The following is a 13,613-nucleotide window of genomic DNA, read 5'->3' on the forward strand; positions in this document are numbered from 1 at the left end:
CGACTCTCCGCCCGTCGGCCTGTCGACATACTGTGTCACGAATCCTTCTTTAACACACCTGACAAATTCAGCCCCATCTATCCCCCTTGCACTCAGGAGGTACCATTCAATATGAGGGAAGTTGAAGTCACCCATAACTACTACCCTGTATTTCCAGCATCATTCTAAAATAAGCCTGCTTATCTGCTCCTCGGTGTCTCGCGGGCTATTTGGGAGCCTACAGACTACTCCCAGCACAGTGATTGATCCCTTCCTATTTCTGACTTCCACCCACGCCGACTCAGTGGACACTCCCTCAGCAGCGTTCTCTCTTTCTATAGCCGTGATATTATCCCTGACCTGCAATGCCACTCACCCACCCCCACTTTTCTAACTCCCATCCTATTCCTTTTAAAACACCTGAACCCCGGGACCTACATCATCCAATCCTGCCCTTCCTTCAACCAAATTTCGGTAACAACCAGATCATCATAGATCCACATCCTAATCCATGCTCTAAGTTCATCCTCCTTCTTCCTAATACTCCTAGCATTGAAATAGACACACTTCAACCCCTTTAACTGGCTACAATTATGTTCTATTCCCTTCCTCATCAACTCAGAACTCGTCGCATCATGCTCTTGTCCTTCTACCATAATCCCTGCACTCACATTCTAATTCCCACCCCTCCCCCTGCCAAACTAGTTTCAAGTCTCCCCAACAGCTCTATCAAACTTGCCCGTCAGGATATTGGTCTCCCTGGGATTCAAGTGCAACCCGCCCGTTTTGTACAGGTCACACCCGCCCCAAAAGAGGTCCCAATGATCCAGAAATCTGAATCCCTGCCTCCTGCTCCAATCCCTCAGCCACGCATTTATCCTCCACCTCATTCTACTCCTATTATCACTGTCGCGTGGAACAGGCGGTAATCCCGAGATTACTACCTTTGAGGTCCTGCTTTTCAACTTCCTTCAGAACTCCCTGTAGTCGTCTTTCAGGACCCTTTCCCTTTTCCTACCTATGTTATTGGTACCAATATGTTCCACGACCTCTTAGTGTTCTCCCTCCCACCGCAGGATATCTTGGACGCGATCAGAAACATCCCGGACCCTGGCACCTGGGAGGCAAACTACCTTCCGAGTTTCTTTCCTGTGTCCACAGAATCGCCTGTCTGAACTCCTGACTATAGAGTCCCCTATTACTACTGCCTTCCTCTTCCTTTCCCTACCCTTCTGAGCCACAGGGCCGGTCGGCATAACTGTCTGTGTGCTTTTATCTATCTATCTATCTATCTATCTATCTATCTATCTATCTATCTATCTATCTATCTATCTATCTATCTATCTATCTATCTATCTATCTATCTATCTATCTATCTATCTATCTATCTATCTATCTATCTATCTATCCATCTATCTATCTATCTACTCGTCTGTCTTGCTGCCTGACGTATGCTGTCTGTTTTTGTCTGGTTGTGCTGTATCAGATATTGCGAATTTGATGGAGTGGAATTGACAAGGCGATTATCAATGAGAAGCACTGTGGAGTTTGAGAAATGATTACTTTCTCAGTATAACTGGACAGATTTACAAAATCTGACTGAATGTCGCGATTCAATAGTTAGCGGGTCGGTAACTAGCTGTCTCTCACTTGGTGCCCCAGATTTAGCGGCATTGATGATATATTATTGGAGGGATCTCAAGTGTGAAAGGTAAGTGAACGTTCACATGATCTGGCTGAGAAAATGTAGCACTGCGAGCAGATAATCAACTAAAATGAAAATTAAAATTTTCAGCCATAATGTGGCGTCTGGACACATAGAGTAACAACGTACAAGGAAAGATTCAGGAGAAGATGAAGATTAACATCAAGTAATCTGTTCCCAACCAGGGAAGAGTTCCAGCGTTATTATTCCAACATATCAAAGGATGCCTGTCATTGACCCCTCTGGGACCAGGCTCAGAAATTGTGCCTTAATCATCTCGTTTAGTTCTCAATCATTCCCAGGTTCCACTACCTACAAACACCTGCTTTCCATCAGCAAAGGCAGTGTAAAAATCCTGTGACCACAACTAGGAGCTGGCAGTTTGTTAGTCGACTCGTGTATGAGTAACCTCGTTCCATGGTTCTTAGGACTATCAGTCTAGCATCGTTTCTGAATTCTCTACTAAAACCAAGACTCCGGGTAAAGACTCCTTTGGCACCCATTCCACGGTCGCTACGACGGTAACGCCTCCCGACTCAGCCTCCGCGCCCGTGTTCAGCACATGGGTTCGTTCCACCGCCACGTCCTTGCGACACTGCCATCCAAGTCTCCACACTGCTCTCCGCTGGGGAATGGTTAGATGCTACTGTTCCTTTAATAATCATACTGCAATTGTCGCCTGCCACCTTCGCTCATGGAAAGTTCGCCGACTGAGTACTGAGTGCTCACTTGTTCCCCACCATCCTTAGTTCTCATCCGCATGACCATAAAGCTCCCCATCTCCTCATCTATCCTTCCGGTAGAGTAGTAACACCTTCCCCCCGCCCCCCCGTCCCACACCATACCAGACAATGATGCAGCCTGTCAGAATCCTCTCCAGAAGTTGTTTGAGTTTATTCTTTAATCTCCTAATGAAGTACTGGATAGCCGCTGTTTTGCCTTCCTCATAACTGCATCGATATGTCGGGACCAGGTCAAGTCCTCAGAGATCTTAACACCCAGGAATCTGAAACTGCTCCTTCTATCCCCTTCTGATCCCTCTATGAGGATTGGTACCTCTCTCCTTCCTGAAGTACACAATGAGCTTTTTCGTCTTACTGACGTTCAGTGCAAGGTTGTTGCTGCGACACCACTCAACTAGTTCCCATATCTCACCCCTGTTCGCCCTCTCGTCCCCATCTGAGATTCGACCAACAATGCTTGCATTATCAGTAAACTTTATAGGTGGTATTTGATCTGCTGACTCGATATGCACATGGATGTAAGGAAGATCGAAGGATATGGACATGGTAGGGAGGAGGGATTAGGGTTTGAGTGCCTTTGATTTGATTTTTAGCTGGTATGACAATGTATTGTGGGCCGAACGGTCTTTTCACGCGCTGTATATTTTCAGGATCTACGCTCTATGATATCTGTAAATTTCTTCTAAATTTTCTTTCCATATGTAAAAACACGCGTTTGCAGCTCTGGGCTCTAGTGGCGCAATCGGTTGGCGAGCGGTGCTTATATGGCATCGGCGGAGAAATGCCGAGTCTGTCAGTTGGAGCCTAGAGCGCTTGTGACTTTTAATGCTTGCAGTGCCCGAGTGACTCAGCATCTCTCAAGCTGAGCATTGCACTAAAATGTTACATTTGATTATGTGCTTCTGAGATAACCTACGTCATTTGTATTTAACTACGAATCGATGCACCTTTGAGTGTGATCTGAGCAGGAGAGTGTAAGTTTACAAACGTTGCAAGAGATCCTCCCTCATTCACTAAAAGGCATGTGCCCGCAGGGCTACAAACAATCTCCCTGCTTGGTTCTTTAGTTCAACACGCGCAGCCTCACTTTCCGTTGTTGAAAGTGTCTGAACAGATGGTTTCTTTGCCGAATTAAGGCAGAATTGTCCCCCACATTCATGTCTTCTTAGTTCAATTAACTAAATGGTGAAGCAAAGATCTCTACCTTTCCTGAAGCCATGCTTCAGACATCCTCTAATTACACCTCAATACAACACAGTTCAATTGACTGCCACATGTCGCGCCTTAATCAACACTCGACAGGAAATTGTTAATGCATATCTCTGTATATGGCGCATAACCAGAGAACCATCGAACATCACAGCACAGAAACAGGCCTTTTGAACCTTCTTGGCTGTGCTGAACCATTTTTCTGCCTTGTCCCATTGACCTGCACCTGGCACATATCCCTCCATACACCTCGCATCCATGTACCTATCCAAGGTTTAATTAAATGTTAAAAGTGAGCCCGTATTTATTATTTCATCTGGCAGCTCATTCCACACTCCCACCACTCTTTGTGTGAAGAACCCCCCCTCCCAATGATCCCTTTAAACTGTCGCCCTTCACCCTTAACCGATGTCCTCTTCTGTGGTGTAGTGGTTATCACATTCGCTTCACACGCGAAAGGTCCCCAGTTCAATCCCGGGCAGAAACATTCTTTGGGCTTCAGTGCTTCAAATGAACTTGAGACTCAATTTTTCAGTTTGTGTTCAAGTTTACTGTCATGGGCATCCAGGTGTAAATATAATGAACATTCGCTTTTCTAGCAGTAGCGCATTGTATTTCAAACCTGGCAAAGGTAAATTAAAGAAAGAAGAATTAATAGAAATTATATATAATTTCCAGGAGAATATAAACGGATTTAAACCTAAGGAGGTTCGTAGATAACGTACATTGCGTAACGGGAGAACCAGCCTTCAAACCCATTGCCATGTATTGTCGCATGAGGATGCACTGTGGTTTCAACGGAGCTCGCATCTCAAATGTTCCCATCCAGACAAACATCAGGAAGAATAACCGTGTGCTGCAAAATTTCAAAACTACTTTAAAATGTTAAATCGCTTTCTTTTTCCTCCTCCTGTATTCCACTCCTTCCTAGTCCCACCATACAGTCTCTCTGGTCAAATTCTCCACCACAGTCTTCTAGGTTCCACCATTCCGTCTGCCTCTCTCTCTCTCTCTCTCTCTCTCTCTCTCTCTCTCTCTCTCTCTCTCTCTCTCTCTCTCTCTCTCTCTCTCTCTCTCTCTCTCCTCTCTCTCTCTCCCTCTCTCTCTCTCTCTCTCTCTCTCTCTCTCTCTCTCTCTCTCTCTCTCTCTCTCTCTCTCACACACACACACACACGCATTCAATCTCTCTGCTTCTCTTTGTTTGCTCTGTCGCGAGCAGCACCACAGCCACCCCACGTCAGCCGCGCAAATATTTGTGCTTCGTACAGTTTAAGCCGCGGTGGAAACAGTTGGTAACATCAACACCTAATATTTTCAGGTCTCGAACCAGCGATCTTCCGATGATATTGCAGCGCAGACAGAAGCCAAGTGTCTTACCATTGGTATCGCACATTCCATTCCAGTTAAAGGACCAGGGAGGAAGGACTGATCACAACGCTGACATCGCAGTTCTGCGGGAATGTCGAAAAGTATGGTTAAAACCTTCCTGTATAATAACGGTAATGTAGAACAGGAAAACTGGATACTGTTTAGTTTTGAAACGAGGTGACGGTGGGAGATCGCATATCGGTACAGAGTTGGGATCACGGCCCTTTTCAATATATCGAAGTTGTTGTGATTCCATGGAAAATTAAAACACGGGCGAAATATCCCACTCCTGCATAAGGGTGAGTAACTGGCCGTGGAGGTTCTTCCGCAACGTGAACGTCAGCAATTAATACTTATCTCGGAATACGCTCTGCCCCTGACTCAACGTGTAGTGTTACTCCAAAATACCTCCCATCTTTCCCCAGTTACACTCTTAACTATATCACCTTATAAAACCTTACAGCTAATCATTCTAATCAAACCGGCCACAATTTTATTGTTTAAGATTTCGGCAACGTAATGACCAGAGATGCTTTACTCCAGGATCCCCACAGTGATGTGAAATATTTGAAATGTATCCCACTGAAAGTGATCAGTGAAAATATATCCTGGGATATCAGTGGAGTCCAGTTGAAAAATTACACCTCGCCATTGGACGTTAAGGAGCAGATGGATGGTGTATTGACAGTGGTAATTTGTCCTGCTCAGCAGTCACGAGTTTGCGTGTAAAATTCCATGGCAACATTTGAGATTTTGTGCTTCTTCGGTCCGGATCTTGTGCCGCTATTCCACCGCCTCATGTACAGTGACATGCAAATGTTCGGGCAGCCCTGGTCAAAGTTTCTGTTTCTGTGAATAGTTCAGTGAGTAGAAGCCGAACTCATCTCCAAATCATAAAGTTAAAGATGAAACATTCTTTTTCTCCATTTTAAACAAGATTAGTGTATTATTTTCGTTTTGTACAATTTCAGAGTGAAAGAAAATAAAAGGAGCACCAAGCAAAAGCTTGGGCACCCCAAGAGATTTGAGGTCTCAGATAACCTTTACCAGTGTCTCAGACCTTTATGAGCTTGTGAGGGCTCTGGCGTGTTTACTGTCGTCGTTAGGAAAGGCCAGGGGATGCAAATTTCAAAGCTTCATAAATACCCTGACTCCTCAAACCTTGTCCCAACAATCAGCAGCCATGGGCTCCTCCTGGCAGCTGATAAGAAAATAAATAAATGATGCCCCAAAACAAGAGAAGGCTATAAGAAGATAGCAAAGAGTTTTCAGGTAGCCGTTTCCTCAGTTCGTAATGTAATTAATAAATGTCAGTTAACAGGAGCGGTCTGGAAGACCAAGAAAACTTTCCGAGAGAACTGCTCGTAGGATTGCTAGAAAGGCAAAACAAAACCCCCGTTTGACTACAAGAGACCTTCAGGAAGATGGAGCAGCCTCTGGAGTGGTGCCGCACTGTTCTACTCTGCAGCGACACCTGCACAAATATAACCGTCATGGAAGAGTCATCAGAGGAAAACCTGTCCTGCGTCCTCACCACAAAATTCAGCGTCAGACGTTTCAGAAGGAACATCTAAACAAGCCTGATGCATTTTGGAATCAAGTCCTACGGACTGATGAATTTAAAATATAACATTTCTTAGGTGTTCTATATGCATAGAAAGGTAAAATATATACTATATACTAAAACAAACGTTTGACTAACTGACGCTAAATAAACCGATATGCCTGTTCCGACTTCAAATCCGTTTTAAAAACGGTCTCAAGAACGGAACTCCCTCATAACCCAGGAACTGCCTGTACTTTAAAATCCTCTCTAGATTAATTTTCATACCTAATACAATGTAAATAGTTGGTATACTGCATTGCTTAGGGAATAATGACAAGAAAAATAGTCTGTACATGCTCAAACAACGAGTCCCGGAGAGAGAACTTCTGGGTTTTCTCGATCCACGGTTGGTTGAATCCGCGGATAAGAAGGTCCGAGTGTACACTTTGTTGAAAGCGTAGACAAGATTCTAAATGGGAAATAAATTCAAATATCGAAGGTGCAAAGACAACTGCGAGACCCTGTGCAGGATTGTCGAAAGGGTAAACACAGGCTGAGTTGGTAGTAAGGACGACAAATGCAATGCCAACATTCATTTGGAGAGAACCAGAGTACAAGAGTGAGGCTGTAATGTTGAGTCTCTATAATGCATTGGTCAGACCGCGCCTGGAACAAGATGAACAGTCTGTGTCCCTTATTTAAGAACGGATGCCCTGGCATTGGAAAGGGTCCAGAGGACGGTGACGAGAAAGATCCCGGAACGAAAGCTTTAATGTATGAGGATCGTTTTATGACTCTGCCCCTGTACTCGTTGGAGATTAGAAAAAGGAGTCAGGGTTTTCTTTGAAAATTATCAAATACTGAAAGGCCCAGGTAGACTGGACATGGGAAGGATGATTCCAATTGTGGGTGAGTTTAGAGACAACAGAGCACAACCTCAGAATATTGGGACGCCCTTTAGGACAGGGATGAGGAGGAAGTTGTGTCACCAGAAGGCTATCGATATGTGGATTTCATTGCGGGGATATCTGTGGAGTCAACTCAGTTGGTAATATTTTAGAAACATAGAAATCCCACAGCATTATACAGGCCCATCGGCCCACACAACTGAGCCGAACATGTGTATAATTTAGAAATTACCTGTGGCTATATATAGCCCTCCATTTTTCTAAGCTTCATGTACCTGTCCAGGAGTCTGTTAAAATATCCTTTTATATCCACCTCCACCATCGTCGCCGGCAACCCATTCCACGTACTCACCACTCTCTGCGAAAAAAACCCCCCTAAACCTGACATCTCCTTTGCCCCTACTCCCAAGCACCTGGAAACTGTGCCCTCTCGTGCTAGCCATTTCAGCCCTGGAAAAGAGCCTCTGACTATCCACATGATCAATGCCTCTCATCCTCTTATACACCTCTATCAGGTTACCTGTCATGCTGCATCGCTCCAAGGAGAAATTGCCGAGTTCACTCAACCTATTCTCATAAGGCATACACTCCCATTCAGGCAACATCCTTGTAAATCTCCTCTGCACCCTTTCAATAGTTTCAGCATCCTTCGTGTAGTGAGGTGACCAGAACTGTGTACAGTACTCCAAGTGGGGTCAGACCAGGGCCTTATAAAGCTGTAACATTACCTCTCGAATCCTATTCCTAAGCGGAGATAGACACGTATTTGATTATGAGGCGTGTCAGAGGTGACGGCGAGAAGGCAGGAGAATGGCATTGAGAGAAAATATATCAGCCATGATGGAACGGACGGAATGGCTGAATTCTGCATCTATATCGTCTGGTATTATGGCCAAATTATTAACAAACGTTAATAGAAAAACGTTGATTTTCATGATTCCCAGCCAAGCACTCTATGTGACAAAAGGTGGAGGCTCGGAATTCTAATAAGTGATAACTTCAATATTTCATCCCCCAGATAAACCTGCCTCGACTAGGATTGGATTCGAACCCACGCGTGTAAAACACAACGGATTAGCAGTTCATCGCCTTAACTTTGCGGTCAGCTCTTCAGCCATTTGTGTTTTATTGCTATGAGTTTCTTTCCGATCACTTGCAACCCCTGCTTATGATTCACACGTTTGTTTTCATATTCCAGTTCTATTTTCCTTGGCTGCCATGGTTACCAGAATTCCTGGGCATGGATAAGGAAGCCCTCGGGCGATATGCCCCAACTACAGGAGAATGGAACTATCTTTCATAGGCACCTCAGACGCTCTGATCGTGCTGAGTTAGAAGTATCGATTCCGTACAGTTTAAACCCGAGAACTTGTAAGTGTTTTCAGTTGTGCAATGAGCGGTGGGCAGGTGTGCAAATCTCCTGGTCCAGTTTTAACTACTTTATATCCAAACACAGCTACATTGTAAAATATGACAAATTTCCCATGAATCAAGCATTTTAAAACGGAGGTATAAAATTAAATATTCTTTATTAGACTGACTTAACTTTATTACACTCTTCACATACACAAGGAGCAAAAATCCTTTCGTTATATCTCGGTCTAAATGTACAATGCGCAACTTTATAGTAAGTTATAATAAATATATGTACAACGCTATAGTTAATACAACATAGATATACAGTTGTGTTAGCGTAAATTAACAGTCAGATGTCCTGGTGGAAGAAGCTGTCCTGGAGCCCGTGCGTCCTGGCTTTTAAGCTGCTGTACCGTTTCCCGGATGGTAGAAGCTGGATCAGTTTGTGATTGGGTTGACTCGGGTCTGGAATGGTCTTTCGGACGCTTTGTACACAGTTGTCTCTGTAAGTGTCCTAGATAGTGAGAAGTACACATCTATAGATGTGCTGGACTTTCCGCAGCGCTCTCTGCAGGGTCCTGCGATTGAGGGAAGTACAGTTCCCAAAAGTGCCAGTGATGCAGCCAGTCTGGATGCTCTCAAATGTGCCTCTAATGAAAGTTCTTAGGATCTGGGGCCCACGCCAAATTTCTCCAACCGTCTGAGGTGAAAGAGGCGCACAGCCGGTATGTACAGACCACGTGAGTTCCCCGGTGATGTTTATGCCGAGCAACTTAAAGCTGTACAACCCCTCAACCCAGGTAGATTGATGTCAATAGGGAAGAGCCTGCCATTTGCTTAGTACAGCTGAAAATACATTTATTGACATGTTTCGTTTTAATTCAGTTGTGGCACGTTAGTAAATTAATTCAACCTGCAAAAACGTGTCTTCGCACTTAATACAGCGTAATTGCAGATAATAATAATTATAATAATAACAACAACAACAACAACAACAACAATAATAATAATAATAATAATAATAATAATAATAATAATAATAATAATAATAATAATAATAATAATAATAATAATAATAATAATAATAATAATAATAATAATACTTCAGTGATCCCGCGTGGCCTAGTGGATAAGGCATCGGACTAGAAACCTGAAGGGTTTGTGTGTTTGTGTCTGTGTCCTTGAGCAAGGCACTTAACAACACATTGCTCTCTGACGACACCGGTGCCAAGCTGCTTGGGTCCTTGTGCCCTTCGTGTGGACAACATCGGTGGCGTGGAGAGGGGAAGGCTTGCGGCCTAGGCATCTGTCGGTCTCTCATACAAACCTGCCGAGGCTTGCGCCCCGGAAAAACCTTCTAAGGCGCAAATCCATCGTCTTACGAGACTAACGGATCCCTATTATTAGTGATCCCGAATGGGAAATTCTTTCATTAGTGCAGTAACTTTTACAAACACACTATCGAAGAATTTAAGACTCTTTGGATATATAGGGATTGTGAATGTTCCTGAGATTTAGCTAAAATCAGCAAGAAGGAGTTTGCAGCGCCGGGAGGAATGCAGCCAAAATATTGTGATCTAGGTCTAAGTTCAAAGTCAAGCAATGTTCTTGTTAAGTGTTTTTAGTTACATACTCTGTGTCTATATAATGAAGCGTTACTACAAGCTAAGCAGAGCCCCTACACACCGCTCCCAGGTGCAGAGGCTCTCTGTGATATCATGTATAATAAAGTCCTTTAGTCTGAAGCATTTCTCTGAGTCTGCCTGATTTGTTCTGTCTGCTGCTCCAGAGATTTATCTGCAACAGATTGGCGACGTGGATGGGATCCTCATTTTAGTCTCCTGGCTGAAAGGGGGAGGCTGGAAGAGCGGGATCCAGAAAAGGAACCCTAAGCGGAAAAGGAAAAGCAAGACTAAAAGGCGCCGACCAAGTTGGGAAGGGAAATCAGTCTGCTAGCTGAAAGGGGGAGACTGGTGCCCTGAGTCCTAGCTGAAAGGGGACGGCAAGGGGTGCTCGTATTGGTACCAAGGTAGCTACCGATCAATTCCATAACCGAACTCAGAGACCTGTGGAAAGACAGAGGAAACACACCGGTGAGCGCTCTCGGTAAGATTCCGTGTGGCATAATACGAGCGCTCGGTATAGTTACTCTCTTTTGCGGAAAATGGGAAGTGCCAGCAGTCGAGCGTCTTCGGCTGCTCCTGCGGCGAAACGTCGACGGCTGGGAACGCAAGGAAAGACCTTGAAAGCAAGAGAGAAGGTGGAAAAACGAATGAAGACTGTGAAAAAGACCCGGCAGAAGGTAAGAAACACTCTGGTGCCCCCAGGGTCGCCAGCGGACACCGTAGTAAGAGGAACCGGGGATAACCGGTAGGCTGTAACCTTTAGCAGTGGTCTCTACGGGTGGTCTCAAGGAGGCTGGCGCTATGCGGGCAGATTTAAGATCCCCCTGATTCAGAGTTAGTGGGAAGTAATGGTTAACGGGAATGGGGACCCTAATTGGGATTTTGAGCATGATTGGATGTTTTAAAAAATAGATGGATGTGGCCAAGAAGCACCAACTCACCCAAACTGAAAGAGAAGGAGGAGCAGGGGCAGGAGCTGTAGGGGGACAGGACAGAGGTTGAGACAGCGGGTGGAAGGGATGGGGCGACTGGATCTCAAGTCAGCACGCGCTTGCGAACGCGCCGTGGCGGGGAATCTCAGCTTGTGCCAGACTCGCAGATACTGCAAGCGCCAAAAATCATGATTGGATACGTACCCATACTCAAACCCTGGACTCCCTCTGAGGACCCGGATATTGTGGTTGAAGCCCCTAACCCGTTAAAAAGGCCGGCTGCATTCCTCAGTCGTCGAGAACAAATCTGTGAGATTTACAAACCATCGAACATTGCAGCACAGAAACAGGCCTTTTGGCCCTGTTTGGCTGTGCCGAGCCATTTTTCTGCCTAGTTCCACTGACCTGCACCTGGGCCTTGTTCCTCCAAGCCCCTCTCATCCACATACCTGTCCATGTTTTTCTTAAAAGTTAAAAGTGAGCCCACATTCACCACTTCATCTGGCAGCTCATTCCACACTTCCACCACTCTCTGTGTGAAGAAACTCCCACCCACGTTCCCTTTAAACTTTCCCCCTTCACCCTTAACCCATGACCTCTGTTTTTTTTTTCTCCCCTGGCCTCAGTGGAAAAAGCCTGCTTTCATTCACTTTGTCTATACCCTGTCACCACCGAGAGACTGGCCCGGATCTGGAATGATGAACAGACCCCAGCGCATGCGCAAGCATTGTCCAAAACGGCAGCTGACCTGTATGAGAGAGTGCGACAGGCGCAGTGGGAAGCGAGATTATGCATCCTTCCCAACCCGGTGATGGGGTATATGTAAAGGAGCTAAAAAAGCTCTGTCTTTCTCCTAGGTGGAAGGTCCCTTACACAGTGCTGATAATAACCCGAACCGCGGTGAAGGTTGAGGGGAACGGAGAATGGATTCACGCTACTAGGTGCAAACGGCACCAGGTGTTGGAAGGCAAGAATGCATGGAGCTGACAAGCCAGACGCATTTATGGGGACTGATACTGCGGGGAGTTAGTGTGGCTTTGTCCAGAAATACCTCTTTGTCTTTATGTCACACTTATGCCAGTCATTAAGGTGAAGAGTTGGACTCTTGTTGGGTGTGTGTAAAGATATCTCAGCATGCCGCCCATCCCTGGAAGGGGTCCCCATGAACGGAAGCGAAAAGCTTTCTGTGCAACTTATGAAACTATTTGACACATCCTATTCCAGCTTTAGAGAGAGATTGGCAGAAGGACTGTGATGTCAGCGAAGGGGATTGTGGATGGTACCACCCTACCCGACGGAGGGAAAAAGAATGCGCTCCTTCGAGTTAGTAAATACACAGAAAACTGTGAATAGAATTTGTTATTGCAGTACGGCGGGGGTAGATGGGAGATTTTGGGGTCGTAGTTCTTGTACTGAACGGAGAGTGGGTCCTCCTCCGCTTACTCCTAATGGGCCTTACTGGGTATGTGGGGAAAGAGCTTGTCCTTGGCTTCCAAGGCCGCCAGGCGAAAGTGGGAATATGTCCCCAGGAAACTGGACGAGCTGCTGTTATCTGGCCTATATATTGCCTTCCATGCATCCTATAAAAGATATATCGCAACATCCTTATTGAAGGCGAAGTAAGCGAGGGATGACTGAAAGTGAAAGGTTTTGGATGATAGTATTTCCCTCATATGGTGTGGCCCGAAATTCGCGAGAAATTATTAATATGGCAACCGCTCTAGAGAAATTAGTCAATGGCACTGCCGATGCCCTACCTGACGTGCAAGTGACGCAAGTGAAAGACCTAACAGCAGAGGTAGTTGCCCTTGGAATGGTAGCCTTCTAAAATATAATGACCCTGGACTTGCTCTGAGCTGAAAAAGGAGGGACTTGAGCCGCGTTAGGGCAGGAATGTTGTACTTTTATTCCCGATGCCTCAGAAAACATAACTGAACTTAGTCAACACATAGTGGGAAAGATTAAGGAGATTAGGAAGATAGGGAAGCAGCTTAAGAATTTTGGGACGAAATGGTGGGAAATAGTAGAGGGATGTTTTTTTCTGGCTGGGGAAGCTGGATTACCCATGGGATAATTATAGCGGTATATTATGTGTTTTTGGGTGCTGTGTATGTGGAGCATTACGATTATATTGTGACCAGTTAATGAAAAGAGCCTTACTCGGGCCTGAAAATGACCCTATGATACCCCAGATGGTGAGAGAATTGCGCAGTAAGCGAAACTGGTGGGCAGAGGAGGTACA

General features: G+C 45.2%; 1 long non-coding RNA gene and 1 other non-coding gene across 3 annotated transcripts in view; one reads left to right on the forward strand and one right to left on the reverse strand.

The window, feature by feature from the left end:
- LOC140720303 (uncharacterized) overlaps positions 1-13,613 on the reverse strand; it is a 1,203,583-nt gene that overhangs the window by 848,088 nt on the left and 341,882 nt on the right. The window lies entirely within an intron of this gene.
- On the forward strand, positions 4,051-4,123 carry trnav-cac (transfer RNA valine (anticodon CAC)). The gene has a single exon. It is a non-coding gene; the product is annotated as a tRNA-Val (tRNA).

Source organism: Hemitrygon akajei, unplaced genomic scaffold (assembly GCF_048418815.1).
Source record: "Hemitrygon akajei unplaced genomic scaffold, sHemAka1.3 Scf000041, whole genome shotgun sequence".
NCBI lineage: Eukaryota > Metazoa > Chordata > Chondrichthyes > Myliobatiformes > Dasyatidae > Hemitrygon > Hemitrygon akajei.